General features: G+C 44.1%; 1 pseudogene; it reads left to right on the forward strand.

The window, feature by feature from the left end:
* Positions 1-681: 681 nt before the first annotated feature.
* LOC147005090 (chromatin remodeling regulator CECR2 pseudogene) lies at positions 682-4,555 on the forward strand (annotated as a pseudogene).
* The last annotated feature ends 14,457 nt before the right edge of the window (positions 4,556-19,012 follow it).

The raw sequence follows: 19,012 nt of genomic DNA on the forward strand, positions 1-19,012 counted from the left end.
TGTGGCTGCTTGAGCGAGTTTGCAAGCTACTCCCCCAGTGCACTACCCCTGTCCTGGCCTGCCTCTGCTTGAGCTCTTGCTAAGCTGAGGGAGCTGCCATTTGCTGAGTGAGAGGCGCTGCCCCATGGCCAGAGTTAGAGCTAGCAAGCAAGATTGAAGCAAGCAAGAGTGAGTGAGTAATCACAGCAGGGAGATGTGCCCAGAGGAAGGCTGCATGGCCATGCTGGGCATGCTCTGCTCCTGGTGGGAAGTCCCAGCCATTGCACAATTCTGCTTGTTCTTTCACAAGGCGTTATGCCTGCTCAACTTCGAGATCGAGGAGTTAGAGGCAGCTCTTCACAGAGATGAATTGGTATTTATCAGTGATCTGATTGCCTGCCTGCTTCAAGGCTGCTATTAGCGAAGAGGTATCACGTCTCAGACATTCCACAGCTACTTGGAAGATATTGTTAACTAAGGTTGTGAGCTTGAAGAAGGAAAGCCCAATCCTCTGAGAGATCCCAGTTTTCAAACCTTCCTCTGCGTACATGAGTAGAGATCCTCCATCTCCTCTGTGATTACCCGCTTGTTGCAGACGATGTCTTTGATCTTCTCAAGGGTCTGGATGCAGACAGTCTCCGAGTTGAACCTCTAGGTGAAGACAATTCAGGTGCACTGTACTGGTACTTCTATGAGACACAAATGTACAAAGAAGACCTAGTACACGGAAGGTCCAATGGAGAACTCTCCTTGAGTAGGGAAAGTGAAAGGCAAAAAAAAAAAAATATCTCAAATGTTCCTGGAAAAACAGACAAAAGAAGAGGAAGGCCTGCAAAACGAAAAAAAAACTACAGGAGGAGATTATATCCAGTGAAAAGCAGGAAGAAAACTCCTTGACGTCTGACCTACACAAAAGAAATGGATCCGGAGGGGCAGGCCAAGGTACTTGGTGGATCCTGTGTCTAACAGAAGAATGGAGACAGGTTACTGAGAGCTTCCTGAGAGCCGACCTCTCTCCAAGAGCAGCAACTCTACAAGCTCCTTAGCAGGACTTCCTGCCTGAAATCTACAACATGATTGCTCAGAAGGGAAAATGTCCACAGGGCACAAAGCCAGAGCTGCAACACAGGTTTATATCTGTCCACCTGCCCATCCAATTCATCAAGCTAGAGGAAACTCCCATGTTCACCAAGATAGAAAAACAGAAGCACAGGTGGGAGGAGGAGGAACGACCGATCTTTCTTGCAGTGCAGAAGAAGGAGCAAGATCAGATGTTAAAGGAGGAGAGAATGCAGGAAAAGGAGGAAAAAGGTCAAGGCAGTGGAAGTCTGGGCTAAGAGGAGAAAGCTCAGGGAAGAATGAGCATGGCTATTGGCTAAAGGCAAGGAACTACCCCCAGAACTTTCCCATTTGGATCTGAATTCTCCTATGAGGGAATGGAAGAAGACCAAGGACCTCTTTGAATTGGATGACGATTTCACAGCCATGTAAAAGTTCTAGATGTGGCGAAGGCTCACAAGAATTCCTGGCCCTTCTTGGAACCTGTGGATGAATCTTATGCCCCCAACTATTACCAGATTATTAAGACCCCCATGGATATTTCAAGCATGGAGAAGAAATTAAATGGAGGTTCATAGTTTACCAGGGAGGAATTTGTAAATGTCACGAAGACCATGTTCAAAAATTGCCGAAAATACAATGGTGACAGTAATGAATATACCAAGATGTCTGACAATTTAGAGCAGTGTTTCCATCGGGCCATGACAAAACACTTTCCTGGTGAAGATGGAGACACAGATGAAGAATTTTGGATCAAAGAGGATGAAAAATGCTAAAAAAGAAGGAGTCAGTCTGGTAGAAATAGTGGAAGCCATGTTTGGACTCTCTCAAGAAACACAGAAGTGTACAGCAGGAAACAGCCACCAGTAAAGAATGGGGGAAAATCATTGCCCGCAGCACACTGAGCTGTCTCCTCAGGGGACAATCAGAGCAGCAGTTCCATACAACTCCCTCCAGAGGTCGGCACATCAAATGGCCAAGGCTTTTCTTGCCCCCTGCATTGTGGTAGGGTGCCTAGTCACGCATCCCTTTTAAACCAGATGAATCCAGCAGCACCAGGAACGTTTGGCTCTCTTCAAGGATCAGAACCCATCAACTTACATGGCTCCTCTCGAATTCCAGAGGTGCCCCCAGAGGATCCCTTGCAACACCCAACCTTTGCTATACAGTCTCCAGTTGTAATTAGTAACCATTGGTTATCCCTGCTCAGTGCTTCAGACCTTTCCAATATGGTGTCACATGTCCCATCCTTACAGCTTGGGCAGATGAATTGTCCCAGTCAAGTTGGAAACATGTATCCACCAGCTCCATTCCAGGCAGGATTTATTCCTTCTAGGCATGGTGGGACTCCAGCCCGACCCCCAGACTTTCCTGAAAGGTCTGAAATTCCTCCTGGTCATATTTATCATTCATACAAGTATCTAAATCGAGGACACCCTGCTGTTTGGAATGGGAACCATGGTACTGTAAACCCTGGATGTTTGGGGCCAGTTGAGAAGCCCCACCTGGGTCCAGGACCCTCTCACCACCCTCATACCATTGGTCATGTGATGGATGGCCGAGTGATGAGACAACCTATCCCACCAAACCAGTGGACTAAACAGTCAAGCTTTCTACCTCATGGTGTTCCTTCCTCAGGGTATATGCAGCCACCCTGTAAGTCTGATGGACATGGTTTGCAGACACCTCCAACTCCAGCACCAAGTCCTGGATTCAGAGGGCCCTCCCAGGTGCCCCGGGGGGCACAAGTAGGGGAATCCATGATGGACAGCCCTGAAATGATTGCCATGAAGCAGCTCCCCTCCGGAGTTTTTCCCCCAGGTATGCCTTACCACCCCCCTCCAGCGCACTCCTCCCCAATAACTGGTCCCTCTCCAAAGGTAGCTCATCCGTCATTAGTATGTGTGTCAGAGCCCGAGACTGCATTGGACAACCCTGGGAGTACACAGGAGATGACTGAAACACAAGAGCCTGAGGAAGACCCAGAGCCTTTGCCTGGACATGAAGAGAAAGCAGCAAGCATTTGTTCTTCAGAGGGGGTATACCTCAAACAACTACTTCACCCTGCACCTCCCTTGCAAGCCAGTGGTACCAGGCAAAGCTCACCACAAGAAAGGGAAACAGAGGACTTCCGACTCAATAGTGATGCTTCAGACTCTGCAGACACTTCTAACACATCAAAGAACAAGAACACCTGGCCTTTGGACAATAGCTACAGCAGCCCAGCTGTGCAAGGCTGTTTGAGAGACTTCTCCATAGTGGCAGAGATGGGGAATCTACCTGAAAATGAGGTCCTTGTTGAAGGATCTCCCTGTAGGTCAGAGGGGAAGGGCCTTGATGGTAGTGGTCCAGAAAAGCCAATCTGCCCCAGGGGTAAAACATTGCAAGAAGCCATGCTATGCATAGGACTGAATGCTACTACACCTCTTTGCACAGATCCCGGTTGGATGGCTGGCAAGGTGAACCAGTTTTCTCCCTTATACATGCCTGGCATAGAATACTCTAACTCAGCTACACAGTACTCTATGAGTCCAAGTTTGCAAGGCTTGGGCTCTATGATGGGAGGAAAGTCCTCAGGATCACAGCCTCAGTCCTTTCCTCCCAGGGGGTTCCAGGATAATGGTCCCCACCGTGGACTCTTTCCTAGGTACCATCCTCAGCAAGGAATGAGATATGCCTACCAGCCTTCTTCTCTGCCTTCCTACCACCCCTATCAGAGGACTCCTCATTATACATGTCCACAGGGCTTTTCTGATTGGCAGAGATCTCTCCCTTCCCAGAGAAGCCCAAGTGGACCCCCAGGGAGTCACCCTCCATGCTCCCTCTTCCCAGAGAAGAATGTCCTGTCTAGTCTGCAAGGTTGTTAGACACTAAATTCTGCCTTAACTCCTCCAACTCAAATGGATGCAGTGACTGCTAAGGTTGTTCCTCCTGATGGACACAATTCTGGTCCAAAAGAAGAAAAGATGGATGAATCTGTGGAGAGGCCAGAGAGTCCCCCAAAATTCTAGATCTCGACAACCATGATGCAGCTCCCAAGTGGCAGAACTCACTGTCAACCAGTGTCTATCTTTATGGAACTCCACCACCATCTCTGAGTTCAGGAATGACATTTGGTTCATCTGCTTTCCCACCCCACAGTGTGATGCTGCAGACAGGGTCTCCATACACTCCTCAGTGATCAGCCAGTCATTTTCACCCCAGGGCATACCCATCCTCTGTGCCTGCCCATCCACATCCCAACCCAGTAGCCACCCAACCCAATGGCCTCTCTCCAGAGCGTTCCCTCAACTTCTGTCACAAAGAGGGCCTAGGTCACTTTCAGGCTTCGATGATGGAGCAGACTGGCACTTGAAGCAGATTAAGAGGCACATTTCAAGAAGTACACAGACCAACGGGATTGCAAATGCATCCAGTTCAGTCACAGTCCTTATTCCAAAAGACCTGGGCGCCTGTGGAGTCACCAGAACAGTTGCTGACTCATAAAATCCCAATACTTCCTCTGGATCAGAGCTAGTCTAGGGAGGACCTAAGCCCTAAGGAAGTGGACGGCTGCTTGTGGAGACCATAAGTCAGGCCTGGCGGATTTGGAGGAATGAATGCTGTACATCTCTGTCCTGTCTTCCGGTTCCACCTCTTCACTGTGAATCAAGCCTTCCTCAGAGCTGAACAGTATAAGCCTTAGGTGCATACTCTTTAGATAACTGGCTGGCCTGTAGGTGGGATCATCTGCATAGCTGACAAACTTACCCACAGCAATATACCTGGAGTTCTTGCTGGCTTCTCCAAATCCCAAGACTCTTGTCCAGGGAAAATCAATTTAAACTTGGGTGGAGTGTACATGTAATGCTGGAGTGGTGCCTTTAAACTTTCATGAGCAGCTAATCTCAGGTATATATTTGGTGAAGGGACTACTTTAGTATTAATGTTTTTGGAGCTGGTCCAGTTTTCAGAAGTTTCATGTTGCCATATTAAAATTATTATTATTTTTTGTGGTGACTGTATTGTATATATAGTGGGACAGTCAGGTGGGTACATGGAGGAGTTGGGAGTCCTTCCCCGATATGGTCAGCATACTGTACTGGAAGATTCTCTGTCTTTGTACAGTCAGGTCTCACTGAATGCCTGAGGAACGAGGAGAAGAGATCCTGAAGACTGCAGCTTATATATGTCACTTAACTTGTTTCCTCTGCAGCTGGCCTCGGAGACAACATGTCCTCCTCAGCATTCATTTCACAGTTGATTGGACGGTGCTGTCATGGGGCTTTACTGGGTGTTGCAGCCATAGGACAGGCTGCTCTCACTCTGGTGGCCTAAGTTCTGGACTTGGGAAAGCATGTCCCTTCCTGCTTTTCCACCAGCTCTACCAGATAGTTGTAAGCCAGGAATTTGGACTCTAGAGTGTTTTACTTATCAGAAGATAAAGTGGCTTCTTCATGGGCCTGTCAGGCCTGTGATCTAGAAGGCATCAAACAACACTTTCTAGCACAATCACATTTTGTGAAAGTGACTACTCAGGTTTCTTATGTATGTTAGTCCCAAGAAAGAAATTGCACAGGTTTGAAAAAAAAAAAAAGGACAGAAGTTGGTACCAGGGAATGGGGCATTGCTGGGATAGGACTGACCATGCTTTCATTTGAAGAATGTAGATTTAGGGACTTTGGATTTGGAACACAGAGGAATGCTTTAAAAGTGGCTTAATGGGTCATCCTAGTAGGAATATGGAAGACTTTTTTGCTGGGAGTGATTTGAACTGTGTTGACCTGGCCCAAGAGATTTCAAAGGAGAAGAATTTCAGAATGTGGCAGAAAGACTGTTTTTGTCATATTTTGATGAAGAATGTGGCTAGTTTTTGTCCTAGACTGACAAGTCTGCCTGAGACTAAGGTGAAGAGCCTCAGATTAATTGCATTGACAAGGGAAGTTTCAGAAAAGCCCAGCAGAGACTTTGTTCTCTGGTTAAGTCTTAGAAAGATAAGTTTTAACAAGCATAGCAAGCTTAGAAAGGAAAAATATAAAATACATGGTTTGAGTATTAAAGGGGCACCAGGACGTGAAATGGAGCAAAATCCTATGTTAGGAGATAACAGATTAAGGAAGTGGGACCTTGGGGTCAGACTCTACCCATCTAAATTTAGATTCAGGCATGGTGATGCACACCTTTAATCCCAGGAGACAGGCATGTTGATCTATGCCTTTAAAGGTCAATCTACAGGGCAAGAACCAGGATAGCCTAGCTTAGGCAGTGAAGGATTTGGAAAACAAAGCCAGTGATAATGTAATAGTACAAGAGGGTCATGTTCTAGTTCCTGTAAGCAGCCGAACTTGGCACCTTCAGCCATGTGGCTCTGGCTCTAGACTTAGGAATGGAAGGAACTACTGGGACATTTGATTCGGGTTAGCTGGAGCTAAGATATTAGCAATGATTAAGAAGAGACCAGCATCACTGAATTGAAATATGGGAATTGTTTTCTTAGAGCACAAAGAAGCTGTGTTTCAGAGACAGGCAAGGTTGTACTTCATGCAGCTTATGGACTTGGTAATGTGGAAGAGTCACCCAGGTGGCACTGGTTTGGAAGGCATGAGGTGTCATGAAGAACAGCTGATGCTTGGCATTGTGAGAGATCATGGAACACCATTGGAGAAGGTGTAGCCTCAGCTGTAGTTGATGGCCCAGGACTGAGGGTGTCATGAAAAGGATTTGAGGCTTGGCACCATGAAGAGAGCCTATGAGAGGCTATTGGTGAAGCCTAGTTTGAGTGGAACACCCTTGTGTATTGGATTTGTCAGTACCATGGGATGATCACCAAGAACAGCAGCTGTAGTGGAGTGGATCAACCTGAACTTAGAGTGCTACAGAGGTCAGAGGTGGATAAGTGATGCCAGCCCTTAGGAGGAGCCCAAAAGGTCAAGTGGAATCCCAGACATTGAAACAAGAAGCTGTATCATTGAAATTACCTTGGAGACTCAAAGACGTTAAAAATGCCAGAGCCATGGTATACATGATAAGGAAAGCTCCTAAGAGGGAGTTGAACCAACCGAGGATAATGCAGTTTGTTGCAGTCAACAAAGATGAAAAAGGAGTGGAGATCTGAGGTCTGTTAACCTTATAAATTTCCACATCTATATGTTTCACATAAGACCTTTCAACTTCAAGGTCAATATGAACTATTATGTTTAAATCGGCTTGAGTAAGGGCAGCATTTCCAGTCCTTGTGCATGAGCTCTTTGTGGTTTTTTTTCATGGAGCTGGCCCTAAGAAATGTCTAGCATACAGTTTTCAGCTGTTGTCCTGGTTGTTCTGTCATGGGGTGTGCATTTAATAAACCTTCCGTGTTTAACTTAATTCAGTGTTTCTTTGGATTGTTTGTTGACCCTTGGACATAAACACTTCCATTCAGCAGCACATAGGACACTGAGCCAAGGTCAAGAATGGTGATATCTTGCCATAAATTATGTGAGAAGGGGGAATGGGAATTTATCCCTTATGATAAGGATCAGGGGTGGCTTGGTGCTTTTTAGGTTTCTTTTGCCTTTTAAACTGCTTCAAGACCCCATTTCTGATGTCCTAGGAATCATCGTGTTCCCATGATGATGCACTCAGACATGCCTGGAAACTACCAGGACACTTGTCAGAGAGCATGATTTCTAAAAGAAAGGGATTATGGTTAATCTATGCTGCAGGATATTTGGTCACATTGTAAACCTCAAGATTGTGTTAATTCCTGAAAAAGAAAACGAAAAAAGAAAAACACCTTTTTATGGTGTAGCTCAGTCCTAGCACAGACCTGTAATCCAAGAGCTTTCTGTTCAGTGTACATTTTTGTCCTGTGGTTCATCCCTATCACTCACATATATTGCAAAGCAAATTAAAGTCAACACCATGTCCAGAAGTAGAGCAATTAACCAGTTGAAAGGGAATGAATATAATTAAACAAAAGGATGGCCTTTTTGGGGGAGGGGGGGTTGAGACAAGATGTCTCTGTATAGCACTGGCTGTCCTGGAACTCATTCTGTAGACCAGGCTGGCCTCGAACTCTGAAATCTGCCTGCCTCTGCCTCCCAAGTGCAGGGATTAAAGACATGAACCACCACTGTCTGGCCTTAGAAAGAAGGACTTTAACTTGATGGATATTTTAGACAGTATGGGGAGGGATAAAGACTGCTTTCCTACTGGGAGTTCATCAGGGTAGGAAGGTCAGCTAGGTGCTTTCACTGACTCTCTGAGCTGGCTACTGCCACTGAGTCTTCACTGGTAAAATTAAATGCCTGGTTTACGTGTGTGTTTTAAAAATGTATTTATTAATCATTCCATTGGGTTACATCTCACATGATATGCCACTTCCTGGTTACCCTCCACTAACCCCTCAAAATACATCTGCACTCTCAGCCCCCACTGTGCCTGGATGAGGATTTTCCTTCAACCACCCTCCCTTTCTTGACCTACTGATTGAGAAACCCCCTACACTGGAACATCAAACCTCCATAGGAACAAGGGCCTTGCCTCCCATTGCTTTCAGTTAGGCCATTCTCTGCTACAATGTATCTGGAGTTATAGATCCCTGCTTATACACTCCTGGGTTGGTGGTCTAGTGTCTAGGAGTACTGGGTGGTCCGGCCAGCAGATTTTGTTTTTCAATAGGATTCCATTCCCCTCTTCACCTCCAGCTTTTCTGCAAGCTCCTGCAATGAGTTCCCTGAGCTCAGTGTAATAGTTGGCTCCAATGGTCAGTTGCTGGCCACACCTCCCAAAGAAACATCACTCCAAGTTCCTGTCTGCAAGCACCTCTTGACCATAGGAACAGTGTCTGGTTTGGTGTCTGAAGACAGGATGGATCCCCAGGTAGGGAAGTCCCTGGACAGCCCTTCCTTCAGTCTCTGCTCCATTTCTTGTCCCTGTTCTTCCTTTTCTCAGGAACATTTCTTGGTTAAAATCTTTGAGATGGGTGGATGGCACAATTCCTTGACAGAGAGCATTGGCAGGGGTTGCCTTTGGGTTTGGGGGACATGGGGGAGGCATACCTATCTATTGGAGGTGGTTTCTACAGGTTCTATCTCCCTGATGTCTGAGAGCCTCAAGGGTCTATTCCCTGTTCCTCATCCTTCCACTCCCCATGTAATTTTTTTTCAATTTCTTAACCTCCTGTTCCTCTCTCCAATCCCTTCCAGTACCTGATACTGCCTCCCTTATTTCCTCCCCTTCCTCTCTCCCTCCAAGGTCCCTCTCTTCCTCCCAGAATCTTCCTTTTTCCCCCTTAATGCAGGATAGGGTAATGCCAGGACCAGGATTGGGAATGGGTGGGTTAGGGAGCAGGGGGAAGGTGGAGGAGATAGGGGATTTTCAGAGGGGTTGGGGGATAACATTTGAAATGTAAATAAAGAAAATATATAAAAAAAGGAAAGAAAGAAAGAACATGAGACCAGAATCAACTGACAAGGACACATGGGTTACCACAGAGTGCAGAGGCCCAGTGCGGGTCTGATCTAGGTCCTATGTATTTATGTTATGGTTTTATAGCCTGGCATTCTTGCAAGATTCCTAACAGTGGGAGCAAGGCTCTCTCTGAATGTTTTGCTTACTTTTTGGAACCTTTTCCTCCACTGACCTGCCATGTCTTGTCCAAGCCTTGATATGATAACATGTGCTGAGTTTTATTGCCCCCTGTTATGCTGTATTTGGTTGATGTTCCTGGGAGGCCTGTGCTTTTCTGAGAGTAGTAGTGCTTCCCGGAAGGTAGATTTCAGGAAAGGGGAGGTGGAGGGGAGAGGGTTGGGGGAAGGAAAGGGACAGAATATACTATACGAATGAAAAATAAATAATTTGCCCTTCTTTTAAAATTTATTGAGGGAACACCCAACGTCATTCTCTAGACACACACACACACACACACACACACACACACACAGACACACACACACACACACACACACACACACACAGAAATGAAAACCACAAAAAGTCAATGGTATAGTTTTTTCTTTTTTTGAATATTATTTTTCTTTTTTTATTTATTTTTTAATTTTTTTATTTTTATTGGATATTTTCTTTATTTACATTTCAAATGCTATCCCGAAACTTCCCTGTACCCTCCCTCCCCCATGCTCCCCTACCCACCTACTTCCACTTCTTGGCCCTGGTGTTCCCTTGTACTGGGGCATACTTTGCAAGACCAAGGAGCCTCTACTCCCAATGATGGCCAACCAGGCCATCTTCTGCAACCTATACAGCTAGCAACATGAGCTCAGGGGTACTGGTAAGTTCATATTGTTGTTCTACCTATCAGGTTGCATAACCCTTCAGCTCTTGGGTACTTTCTCTAGCTCCTCCAATGGGGGCCCTGTGTTTCATCCAATAGATGACTGTGAGCATCCACTTCAGTATTTTCCAGGCACTGGCATAACCTCACATAAGTCAGCTATATCAGGGTCCTTTCAGCGAAATCTTGCTGGCTTATGCAATAGTGTCCGGGTTTGGTGGCTGATTATGGGATGGATCCCAGCTGGGGTAGTCTCTGGATGGACCATCCTTTTTTCTTAGCTCCAAAATTTTTTTTTGTAATTCCTTCCATAGATATTTTGTTCCCTATTCTAAAGAGGAATGAAGTATCAACATGTTGGTCTTGCTTCTTGATTTTCTTGTGTTTGGCAAATTGTATCTTAGGTATTCGAAGTTTCTGGACTAATATCCACTTATCAGTGAGGGCATATCAAGTGATTTCTTTTGTGATTGGGTTACCTCACTCAGGATGATATCTCCCAGATACATCCATTTGACCAAGAATTTCATAAATTCATTGTTTTTAATAGCTGAGTAGTACTCCATTGTGTAAATGTACCACATTTTCTGTATCCATTCCTCTGTTGAAGGACATCTGGGTTCTTTCCAGCATTTGGCTATTATAAATAAGGCTGCTGTGAACATAGTGGAGCATGTGTCCTTATTACCACTTAAAATATCTTTTTGGTATATGCCCAGGAGAGGTATTGCTGGATCTTTGGGTAGTCCTATGTCCAAGTTTCTGAGGAACTGCCAGACTGATTTCCAGAGTGTTTGTACCAGCTACCAATCTCACCAACAATGGAGGAGTCTTCCTCTTTCTCCACATCCTTGCCAGCATCTGCTGTCACCTGAATTTTTGATCTTAGCTATTCTGACTGGTGTGAGGTGGAATCTCAGGGTTGTTTTGATTTGCATTTCCCTGATCAGTAAGGATGTTGAACATTTTTTCATATACTTCTCAGCCTCTCAGCCTCATGTACTTCCTCAGTTGAGAATTCATTGTTTAGCTCTGTACACCATATTTTAATGGGGTTGTTTGTATTTCTGAAGTCCAACATCTTGAGCTCTTTGTATATATTGGATATTAGTCCCTTATCAGATTTCAGATTGGTAAAAATCCTTTCCCAATTTGTTGGTGGTCTTTTTGTGTTATTGACAGTGTCTTTTGCCTTACAGAAGCTTTTCAGTTTTACGAGGTCCCATTTGTCAATTCTCGATCTTACAGCACAAGCCATTGCTGTCCTATTCAGGAATTTTCCCTCTTTGCCCATATTTTCTAGGTTTTCCCCACTTTCTCCTCTATAAATTTCAGTGTCTCTGTTTTTATGTGGAGTTCTTTGATCCATGTACACTTGAACTTTGTACAAGTAGATAAGAATGTATCAATTCGCATATTCTACATGATAATCACCAGTTGTGCCAGAACTATTTGTTGAAAATGCTGTCTTTTTTCCACTGGATGGTTTTAGATCCCTTGTCAAAGATCAAGTGACCATAGGTGTATGGGTTCATTTCTGGGTCTTCAATTCTATTCCATCGATCTACCTGTCTGTGGCTGTACCAGTATCATGCAGGCTTTTTTTTTTTTTTTTTAATCACAATTGCTTTGTAATACAGCCTGAGGTCAGGCAAGGTGATTCCCCCAGAGGTTCTTTTATTGTTGAGAATAGTGTTTGTTTCCTAGGTTTTTTTTTTTCCAGATGAATTTGAAATTTGCCCTCTCTAACCCAGTGATGAATTGAGTTGGAATTTTGATGGGGATTGCATTGAATCTGTAGATTGCTTTTGCTAGATAGTCATTTTGGCTATATTAATCCTGCCAATCCATGAACATGTGAGATCTTTCCATCATCTGAGATCTTCTTCAGTTTCTTTCTTCAGAGACTTGTCATACAGATCTTTCACTTCCTTAGTTAGAGTCACACCCATGTATTTTATATAATTTGTGATATTGTGAAGGGGTTTGTTTCCCTAATTTCTTTCTCAGCCCATTTATCCTTTTTGTAGAGAAAGGTCATTGATTTGTTTGAGTTAATTTTATATCCAGGTACTGCACTGAAGCTGTTTATCAGGTTTAGGAATCTTCTGGTGGAATTTTTAGGGTTACTTATATATACTAACATATCATCTGCAAATAGTGATATTTTGACTTCTCCATTTCCAATTTGCATTCCCTTGATCTCCTTTAGTTGTGGAATTGCTTTGCCGAGGACTTCATGTACTATATTGAATAGGTAGTGAGAAAGTGGGCAGCCTTGTCTAGTCCCTGATTTTAGTGGGATTGCTTCCAGTTTCTCTCCATTTAGTTTGATATTGGCTAATGGTTTGCTGTAGATTGATTTTGTTATGTTTAGGTATGGGCCTTGGGTTCCTCATCTTTCCAAGACCTTTACCACGAAGGAGTGTTGGATTATGTTAAATGGTTTCTCAGCATCTAACAAAATGATCATGTGGATTTTGTCTTTGAGTTTGTTTATATAGCGGGTTACTTTGATGGATTTCCGTATATTAAACCATCCCTGCATCCCTGGGATGAAGCCTACTTGGTCATGGTGGATGATTGTTTTGATGTGTTCTTGGATACGGTTTGGGAGGATTTTATTCAGTAATTTTACATCAATATTCATAAGAGATATTGATCTCAAGTTCTGTTTCTTTGTTTAGTTTTTGTGAGGTTTAGATATCAGAGTAACTGTGGCTTCATAGAATGAATGGGTAGAGTACCTTCTGTTTTTATTTTGTGGAATAATTTGAGGAGAGTTGGAATTAGGTCTTCTTTGAAGTTCTGATGGAACTTTGCATTAAACCCATGCATGGCAAATACAGAAGTTGATGCTCCTCACAGTCATCTATAAGAAGAAACACATGGCCTCCAATGGAAAAGCTAGAGAAAGAATGCAAGGAGCTGAAGGGGTCTTCAACTCTATAGGTGGAACAACAATATGAACAAACCAGTATCCCCAGAGCTCATATCTCTAGCTGCATATGTAGCAGAAGATGACCTAGTCAGCCATCACTGGGAAGTGAGGCCCCTTGGTATTGTAAACTTTTTATGCCCCAGTACAAGGGAATGCCAGGGCCAAGAACTGGCAGTGGGTGGGTCGAGGAGCAGGGCAGAGGGAGGGAAAATGGAGTTTTGGAATAGCATTTGAAGTGTATATGAGAAAATATCTAATAATAATTAAAAATACATGCTTGGTGGAGACCTAAATGTCCGCTGTCAGATTGCGGTCTCCCACCACCTCAACAGGACAGTTAACACTGATCCATTAACTGAAACCATTGCTGTTATATACAAGCAGAGTAAAATGTCATACAACACTCACAAACACATGGGCTGACAAGCTACCACTCTGACTTCTATCTGTGGAAACCAAGAATTGGGCAATGGGAAGAGACCTCCTTGCATAACAAGAAGAAAGGAGAAGCCCACATGCCCACCAGATTAATGACAATGAGAAGCACTCATTGGTATTTACATTTTGACTTTAACCCTACAAGGTTCTTCCCACCTCAAGTCACATGGTCCTTGCATGACCTCTGTCCCAGGACCTAAAAGCAGCTCAGAGGTCTGCATAACATCCCATGTATCATGTACACTTGCATGAATGTGGCATGTTATTCATCTGTCACCCTTCCTAGACTTCAGATTAAAGCAAAGCAGCAAGGTCCACTTGCCAATGATTTCGTTTCTCAGAAGAGGCTAACTTCTCTGAATATGTGAGTATAAAAAGAGAAATGAACATCTGCATTCCATGAGGTGGGCGGCTGTTTGAGAGTGTGGATTAGAAAGATGGTAGGGGAAAGCAAAGTGATTCCAATGGGGCAAATGTTGACAGACAGTATTAGCCTGACTGAGCTGCTTGTCCCTACCTGAAGTTGTTGGGTCTCAAGGTTGCTGATGTGCTCCTGTTCGTCTTTACCATTCAGGTCTAAGTCAACCAAATATTTCTGAATGAGAGCCCAATCAATCTCTCTTTCCTTCCTCTCCCAACCAGTGTGAAGGACATCTTAATAAGATTCTTCTCCAACATGAGCCGGCTATGTAGGTTTCTGGAAACACCCTCTGCATAGTAAGATACTGCAGCTCCATCTTCTCATTCCTATGTACAAGCCCATTAACCCCACCAGGACCCTGGCTCTCATGAAGACCTAATACAGTCCATCTCAATAAATCCATCACAACTGCACAAACAGCAAACAGCCATTTCAAAGAAGAAGAAATTTTTGCTGCAGCCCAAACACCAAAAAGGTCTCATGTCTCTCCAAAAGAAAGAGGAATTTCCATCTATCCATGACTTCCCAATGCACTAGGGCAACATCAATTAGTAGGGTGCAAATACCATCAGGGTCAATCAGTAGACCCAAAGTGAGGGCATTCTATCCTTGTGTTATATCACACTCAGCTCTCTAAACCACTGCCTGAGAACCATGCTCTCAGTACTGCATGATAACCATGCACAATCACTCTTCTGTTGAGAGGCTTCTAAGGATGCCTGGACAATGCTGGGAGGGGTAACAGTCTCTTACAGATTTATGAAAACTGAGTCTATCATTCCAAGGCACACTGATGGCTGAAAGTAGAAGGGGTAGAACCAGAACTGCAGACTCTCCAGTCCAGAAACCAAGGAAGGTCGAAAATGCCATTCCACTATTGATTGTCTTGCTAACTGGTACTTACTTATAGAAGTTTATCTCCTTCTTGGGCTCCTGGATGTTCTCTCAGGCCTCAATATTCTCCAACTCTAAGTTGTTCACAGAGAACATAACCTGGTTCTTCTTTAATGTCAGTTGTTCATAGAAGGGTTTTAGCCTCTGGAAGGGCCTAGTCATAGGAAGACAGAACTCCATGAACATGGGCTTGTAGGAACACATTATTCAGGCTGAGTCATGGACTACCCCAGCCATGGAAAGCACATTCTGTATTCTATATACTTGGATGATCTTCAGCTTTGAAATATGATATCCTAGTCCAGGACAGCAGAAGCTAAGCATCAAGATGGAGTGTTCCATGGCTCTCTGTGTTCACTCAGTTGGGCTGGAGGGTGCATTCTAATCATTTATATTCTCAAGAGCCTAGGCCACAGGTCTTTGCCCACCAGAAACCTGTGATTATATTTTTTCCTGTTTTCACAACTTGGGTTGTAAATCCTGAATAGCTTATACCATAGAGACAGACCTTACACATAATCCTGGAGATGTAATCAGACATCACCACAGCTTTTAATCTGCTCAAGGGATACAAGTGTGTGGACAACTGTGACCACATAGGCAAAGAACAGTTTTGAATAAAATGGGGCTCCCAGAATTCAGCACTGAATTCACCTTGAAATTGTTATGAAGATAAATCCTCAAACCAAAACACAGTCTCCTAGGTTCCCAAGTGTGGAGGAAAATTTAAACATACAAAACTCATGCACATGGAGGTACATATGCACACACAGAATCACAGACTTGAACAAACACACACACAAGGAGGAGAAAAGGAAACAGTCAGAGAATAAGAGACAGAGACAGAAACAGAGAGCACAATGAGATGCAAAAGAAATGTATGCAACGTTAGTGTCTCAGAGTATAAGGCACATGAACAAAGAGGAACAGGAATGAGCCTCAGGCCTTCTAGATATGCACTGAGAAGTAAAAGGTCGACCAGGTCCCTCTAGATACTAAGAGGAGCTTCCAGCACTCAGTCACCTGCCAGGCAAGTACAAACACTCACCATAAACTCACATCACCTAGAACCTCACAAAGCCACATCCTGTCAAGTGCTTTCCAAAGGCATGCTGGAAACTCACTCTCCACTGCCTCTATCTCTGAATTCTTCACTCAGAATACAAGTCTTCTTCGCTACTGGAGGAAGCAGAAGAGTCCATTTCTCATCTCCCTCCTGATCAAGCTTCAAGTTCTGCGTCTCCATTATGAAGCATTCATGGATATGAGGTTGGGCATAGGGACGATCTGATGGTACAGCTTCATAGAACACACCTCCTTCAAAGGATAAGATGAGGCTGACATTGCAGACCCCAGACTGATAACACAGGGTTTGGAGCAATGCACACCTCTTCTTCATGGATCTGTCTGTGAGGGAGATCAACCTATCTCTGCTCATTTCTCTTCTGGGTAATGAGCTACAGCTCTGCGGTTCGCCTCTCCTCTTCCTTTTTGAACTCTTTCTTGCTTAGGACATGGGCAGTGTATGATGTCTGTTTTCAAGCCCCTGTAGGTAAAAGAACACAAGAATACTTTCATGTGAGAATGCAAAGAGTGTAGACAGACCACCCTGAAAGAGAACATGCCTGGAAACTAGTGACACCAGAAAGAGTTTAGTCCAGACTTGAGATGTCTCCACAGTGGGATTCAGTTCTACCATCACTCTAGAAAGACCAGCAGTTGTAAGCAGCCAAGAGATTCCTTTGTATGCCAAATCATGCTCATCATGCCCACAGAAATGGCTTCTCCAGGATTAGTATCAACTGTACTGGGTGTGACTTGGCTTCAGAGCCCTGACTCCTGAGCTTTCACAAGTCAAATGATATATTCACTATTCACAAGTACCTGAGTGCTTGGAGATGCTGAGATCTCCTACCCTGTTACTCTAGGCCCAGGGCTTTGACTTAAATAGTGACACAAGTGAAGAATATTGTCATCACACTATCAATTCCCCCTATTGAAACACCAAACACCAAAGCAGTAACAATAGGATCCCATCTCTGACTGGGTATATCCACTCTGAGAGGTCTTTGGTTACGGCACAGAGATGCTTGCCACCCACAACTGGTGATAAACTGTTGTGAACTGTCAGTGACAGGAGATGAGAGGAAGTCAGAGATCATAAGGTCATGTCCTGAAGCACAGTTCTCTCCCTGGTACTACTGTCAGATAGCCACTGAAGCTAAAAGAACTATGGGAGAGATGTGCAGTGATTCCCTTCCCTAAAATGGTGCATGTTAGACCCTCTATGACTCCTGATGGTCAGTGAAAGTAAAGACTTGGAGTTATTCTCATGATAACAGCTTTGGCCTAGTCAACTCCTGAATTGAGCCATTAAATCTACTCAGACTTCACGCCAGCTTGACTATGCATTCAAAAACTTCTCCGTTTCATCCTGTACTGGTGCATGAAACCACATCCAGGCAGAGACTTCAAGGCAGGTTGCACTGTGGGTGTGTGTTAGGGTGTATACTCATGAAGCCTTATGCTTAGCATTTGATAGTTGCCCTAAGATGCCTTAGAAGATCAATGTGCAGCCATCATGGTGCTGGCAACAATCTGGACATCTGTTAGCAGAGGAAACTGAAATATTAGATCTACCAAAGAAATGGCCCTCAGTCTGAGTGTGGCCTCTCCACTCTGCACCAAAGTCACCAATCAGGATTGCTTACAGCCCTCTGTGAGCTATACCATGAGATTCTGTCTGAAAAAAAAAATATCGGGCTGGTGAGATGGCTCAGTGGGTAAGAGCACCGGACTGCTCTTCAGAAGGTAAATTCAAATCCCAGCAACCACATGGTAGCTCACAACCATCTGCAGCGGGATCTGGCGCCCTCTTCTGGAGTGTCTGAAGACAGCTAGAGTGTACTTACATATAATAAATAAATAAATCTTTAAAAAAATATCAGAGTTGGGGCATGCAGGCAGAAAGTATAAGAAAATACAACTGACATACATCAGTTGACAGAGCAAAGGCCTAGGATCTTGTGTATGGTTTCATGATTGGTCCCACAAACCACACAAACACCTATTTCAGTTAAACAGGGATAGTTTATTGAATGTAGACCCTAAAGCTGATCGATGAGAACCATAACTCAGGGTTTCGGTGTTGAGCCATGGCTCCAACCATCTATCTTTGTTAAATTATAAGAAAAAAAAAACTAAAAAAGCCATAGGGAGCAGATATGAACTGCCCAGTTCAGATCAGGCCATTGTAGGTATAAGAGTGCATGGTGACTCTGAAATTAATGGGTCCTAATAATCTTTGTGGCACACTCTAAGATTAACAAATGTCATTCAGAACATAACAGCATGTGATCACCATGACCCTGCTCTGAGTCAAGTTATTTTTCTGTGTCAGTGATTGGCAGGCATATTACCACAACAATCTGAAATAGGGGCTGGACATAAAACAAAATGTTTGTAGCTATAGTGGCAGGTGACCCCTGGACACCAACACTTCCATTCAGAAGCACACAGGACAATGAGCAAAGGTCAGGAAATGGTGACATATTGCAGTAAATTTTGTGACAAGAGGGTTGAGGAACTTATCTTTTATGGTGAGGATCAGGGGTCTCCTTGGTGCATATTAGGTCTCTTAATGCCATGTGCAACAGGTTCAAGAGCCCAGTTCTGATGCCCTTGGAATCCTCGTGGTCCCATGATGATGCACTCAGACATACCTGGAAACTTCCAGAGCACTTGTCAGGGGGCTTGATTTCTATAAGTGAGGGAACATTGCTGACATCTGTTGCAGGCTTTTTTGATCACATTGCAAACCTCAAGATTGTGCTATTTGCTAAAAAAGACAAGAACAAAAACTCAAAGAACCAAAACTTTTTATTCTGAGGTCAGCCCTGGCACAGACCTTCAACCCAAGAGCTTTTATTTTATTGCACTTTCTTGTCTGTGGCTCAGCCCTTGCACACACCTTTACTGCAAAGCAAAAGAAAGTCAACTCCAGGTCAAGTGGCAGAATGATTAA

Source organism: Mus caroli, unplaced genomic scaffold (assembly GCF_978045245.1).
Source record: "Mus caroli unplaced genomic scaffold, Mus_caroli_1 scaffold_4, whole genome shotgun sequence".
In the NCBI taxonomy this organism is placed as follows: Eukaryota; Metazoa; Chordata; class Mammalia; order Rodentia; family Muridae; genus Mus; species Mus caroli.